This window comes from Silene latifolia, chromosome Y, assembly GCF_048544455.1.
Source record: "Silene latifolia isolate original U9 population chromosome Y, ASM4854445v1, whole genome shotgun sequence".
NCBI classification, from domain to species: domain Eukaryota; kingdom Viridiplantae; phylum Streptophyta; class Magnoliopsida; order Caryophyllales; family Caryophyllaceae; genus Silene; species Silene latifolia.
The window spans coordinates 138,974,759-138,979,896 of NC_133538.1; the positions used below are offsets into that span (position 1 = coordinate 138,974,759).

Here is a 5,138-nt window from a genome sequence, read left to right on the forward strand (position 1 = left end):
AATAAATGGTTTTTATACCATAGACGGTCTCAGTTAAGCTTGTTTTTGTTAGTTGTGGGCTGTATTTATTGCGTTTTGCAGGAATTACACCGAGGATCACTCGATCGAGTAGTCATTCTACTCGATCGAGCACTTTTGCTGATGAATTCACTCGATCGAGTGAAATATCTACTCGATCGACTACCTGCAAAAGGAGAACTGCTCGATCGACCTAAATTCCATTCGATCGAGCAGTTTTGAATGCCCATTTAACTCGATCAACTACTGTTCAACTGCCATCGAGTGTTTTTGACTTGGATTAGCTTCCTGAGACGGTTTTCCGGGCCTTTAGCAACCTCCCATGTTCATGGTCGGTTTGGGGAGGTCCCTTTATTCGCGCATCTTGTAAATTTTCTGTATTTACTCTCTTTCTCTTTTTGTTTGCGTTTCCTTTCCATGTTTTAGTACAATGGGTGTGACACCCTCATTTATTGCGGAAAAGTAAACACGTAATTCTACAGAAAAACTGGTAGGATATGTTTGTAATTGGTTCAACTAGCCAAAAACCTGTAATTTCAAAAATTTTCTAAACCAATCACAACATTTCCAACATTCCCAAGAGGCGGGTGCCAAAACCTGCAATGCTAACGAACTACTTTACATGCCATAGCTAACGATAAGAAAATGTAATGATACAAACCCAAAATAGAAAAGGGAGACATATGTCCCTAAAATGTATGTGACATAAAAAGGGTTTAAGGTCACAATGAAATAAAACCAGTCTAGGTCCCAAGGTTACTTTGCTCGCTAGCTCGTCCATGTACCCCATATATGCATCACCTACCTGTCATTCGCATTTTATACAAATACGAAAGCCACGATCGAGTGGGGAGTAACTCCGAGTTCTCCCGACCACGAAATGTCATAATTAATATAACATGTAAACATAAGAATATGAATACGAATCACACAATGCCTTAGCATATAGATGCTAGACAATCGTGCTTATCATGTGAACAACAATATAACAACACATAGTCCTAGCATGTGAAAACTAGACCGACTCATACTACACTATCATGTGAATCACATAACATCCAGGAATCCAAACTCTATCAACCATAGCCGGCTTGCATCTCACCTTCTATGATTCATAGAATCACCATACAAGAAAGGGCAATATATCAAAGACAGGCATAAGTTCTTAGTCCCGTCAATAGTCACTTTGTAACTCAAGTCTATACCACGAGGTAGGGAAGGTAATCGAACCGGTATCTTGGCTCGGTGGATTTACTATTAAGAAAACATGGCCAAGAGACAACACAACCCTAGCCTAAAATCTGCGAAGACCTAGACATGCGGATACACACCACCGCACCCAAGACTCACAACTTTTTTAAAACAAAGTGAAGTGAGTACCCTAAGGACACCACCGAAGGGTCGGCTAGTACTTAAGTCGACCCCATACTATCAAAATTAGTACCGAGGTCATGCCCCAACTTGGATAAACATCCACTAGTCAGGAACACAAAGGCTATCAAGCAGTGAACATATACTCGTCAGAGACTATAAAGACCTATCTATGATGAAGACCGAAATACTCACCTAGGACCTAGTCACAGCTAGTCCCAGCTTGAATATTTTAGCCCACACCACCCAAAATTCACCACATAAGTCAAGTAAGACACCCACTTAACCTTAAGAGGGCAAAAAGTCCTACTTACCAACATAAATTCTAACATTCTATCATGTGAAAGCTATATAAATGTCTATTTACAGCATACAATCCCAACAGTTCCTCAATAAGAATTCAATACTAATTTCCAATCCTAGCAATTATAACAATATAAAAGGCTTTAGGGAAAACTAGGGCCATTACTACAAAATAAGAAGCTATTTAAATTCAACTAATTACACATGTGAAATAGAGATATAATAAATGGCCTAAAACAAGAAAAAGGCCGATTATCTAATTCATTCAACCGAATTTTTACCCGCAACCCCAGCCCTGCGACAGTACGGGTCAAATTGCGGCTGACCAATCACTCAATTAACTGACATCGCATCAGTCAAAGGGACTAAGGCTCAGTTTTCGGCACAATCAACAAAACATTACAATTATAGCTATAAAATTCATTTGAGCCTATTAATTACAATTTCATTTTGTAAACTATCCTAACATGTGATAACTATTAATATGAGCACAATTTTACCATCCTTATTATCTTTACTACTAACATTATTCATTCACCTAAACACTTATCAAACAACAGGCACACATTAACTACTAATGTGACATTAATTCGTCGAGTAACTCGGAATAGTTACCTTACGCTAGCAAAGAGACAAGTAAAAACTTGAGAAAGCTTCTAAAACCCAAAATTACTCTTCATCTTCAACCACGTATGAGTCACCTAAAAATAATTATGTGAAAGGACGATATTAACGAATTATCGTTATATAAAATATGAGACGGAAATTAATTTAATTATATTTTAAATAAACCAAACTAGCGTCAAAACAATTTATAGATACGGCCCAAACTCGCGACTTAGCCAGGCCACTGCCTAGGCCACGGCCAGCTGCTGCTAGGCTACAACAGGCCAACCTTATAAAAGTCACTCTCGTCCCAAAAATTAATTCAATCTCAACTCTCTACCCCATCTCTCTCATTACTCCGTCCTATAAAATAATACTCCATAATAACCAGATTTCCATCTCAATTTCAATATTGATATTGTCAAAAGTTCAATAATGAACCATGCTCAACACTTAGAGTAAAACTTTAAGCTTCTTACCCACGAGTCAAGGTCAAAGAAATCGACAAATTAAACACAATACTATTCTTTCAAATTTTATAATAACCAATATTAGTCCATATATTATATCATCAAATCACAATGAATAAAACATCCGAACGTAAACAATTCTATTGTATAGCACAAGTCCTAAAATTAATTAAAGTCATTCCACATCCCAGCACTTACGCACCTTACAAACTCACCTTCCTCAAGTACTCACATATTAAACAAACCAATAAAGAAAGCATCTCATCTGCATCATCTACCAACAAACGAAGTGCCAAAGCGTTCGACATTCACACATATTGCCCAATTCCTCTCAACCCTCATAATCAACAAAATTGACATTATATACCTACTATATATAAATCGTGATAATAGTACAACAATTTCTTGGTATAAATAAACAATTAACCATATAAATAAATCACAAAAGTACATAAAAGCATCTCAATTGGCACATAATCATACGACCCCAAATAATAGTAATAATATTAGGATCGGTAGAATCGTGTTACCTTAAACGCCCCTTATTCTTCGAATAAATGGTCCACAAGGCACGAGCCTCACCCCGGGTCTTCGAATCCTTCATAAAAGGGCAAGAAAACGGAATAAAGAAGCTAAAAGACGACACTTTTATAAGACGGCGAAAGACAAAACCACTACAAAAAGAAGACTTTCTTACCTTAAAAGTACGAGGAAAGGACGAGGAAGCTAAAGGTACAAAAATTATCGAATTTGGTTGAGAATGGAGGCGGGATCTGAGGTTTGAATGATCGGAAATGGTGACGGTGCTATGTTGTTCTTATCACGTTGTTTATTCGAAATGAAGGAAAAGAAGAAAAGAGGGAGTATGTCTGTGTGCATTTACACGGTCCACAACAAAAAAAAAAAATAATAATAATAATTAAAGAATGAGTGACGAGCTTGCTTGCCTGCTATGTATTATACGTACGTTTCTTCGTCGTTAAGAAACTTCGATAGTTATTAAAACCGTTTCGAGTTAATAAAAATCGGTTTTTAGTAAAAGTTTGATAATAAAACGGAATTAATAATAAATAAATTTAATGAGAGAAAATAAAATAAACTCAGCTAGTTAACGGAAATAATACGATATCCGCTTGAATCGGAATTATTAGCGATTTTTACGAAACTAACGGATATTAATAAAAATTGCTAATTTAGTGAAATAAGCTCAAAATAGCTAATTAGACGGTTTTGTTCCCAAAATCCATCTCGGGTTCACTTAAAACAACTTTCATAAGGACTCGTAAAGAAACGGAAATTATTAAATAAACAAACTTGAACTAACTTCAATAAACTTGAACTAACTTTCAATAAACTTATTAATGATTATTAAAATTAACGTATCGAATTATGATTAAATTAATTAATTAGCTAAGCATATATATATAAATCGTTAAATGATGTAATTAAATTCAAAATAGCAATTAAAAGAACTTTATTCAACTTAATAAAATACGGGGTGTTACAATCACCCCATCTTTTAAAAAGTTTCGTCCTCGAAACTTGAAAGTATAAATGGAAGGTTATGAAAATAAAACTGAAATTGGAATCGGTAACCAAAACATTTTAAAGGTTATTTATCGTAAGAATCAAAATTCTTTCAAAAGTTTCAAATAAAATTTTAAAATGAACGATTCTCATCAAGGGAACGAAAGTGTTCTCGTTACGTATTCAAGAACATCACAAACCAAATCAAAGATAAAGTCAAAAGGCAAATCATTTGTATAAATCAAAAATCAAAATACCTTCAAAAACATTAATGAAGAGTTTTCAAAAATATAAGTCTCATTCATGGAACGGAATTGCTCTTGTCGTGCACACAAGAACGCTAACTTTCCAAGTCGAAGACAAATTTAAAACAAAAACTATTCGCCGACAATCGTAGAACAAGTTATCAAACGTTTCCAATAACTAGTTCTAACATCCGATCAACGTTAAAATCAAAATAAGAGAAAGGTAATCTTCTCAAATGTTCTTTTGCAAAAAGCCAAAGTAGAAATAAAGGTTTCACCTTTAAACTAAAAGGGGAGTTAAATTAGGAAATATAATATTAAACTTTGACAAAGAAGTCATAAATAGATCAAGGTTAATAGAAATTGGATAAAATTTACAAAAATCTCAGGTTTAGCAACTCAAAACCATGATAAGGAAGTCTATACTCAAAGAACAATTAGAGAATCAAATCGAATTTTCATTTTCCAAATCTTTACAAGTAGGGAAAATTTTGTGAGGGTAACATAAATTTTTAACAACGAACCAAAAATAGTAGTTTGAAATATTTAGAAATTGTGTGAAATGAAAAGTAAGTTAGACATCATAGATACAAGTATG

The 5,138-nt window shown here is 34.5% G+C and overlaps 1 long non-coding RNA gene across 1 annotated transcript; it reads right to left on the reverse strand.

The window, feature by feature from the left end:
- Positions 1-514: 514 nt before the first annotated feature.
- LOC141634100 (uncharacterized) lies at positions 515-3,585 on the reverse strand. Its single transcript, XR_012538827.1, has 4 exons — positions 3,466-3,585; positions 3,299-3,366; positions 2,308-2,393; positions 515-823 (listed from the first exon to the last, which is right to left on the reverse strand). It is a non-coding gene; the product is annotated as an uncharacterized LOC141634100 (long non-coding RNA).
- Positions 3,586-5,138: the final 1,553 nt, after the last annotated feature.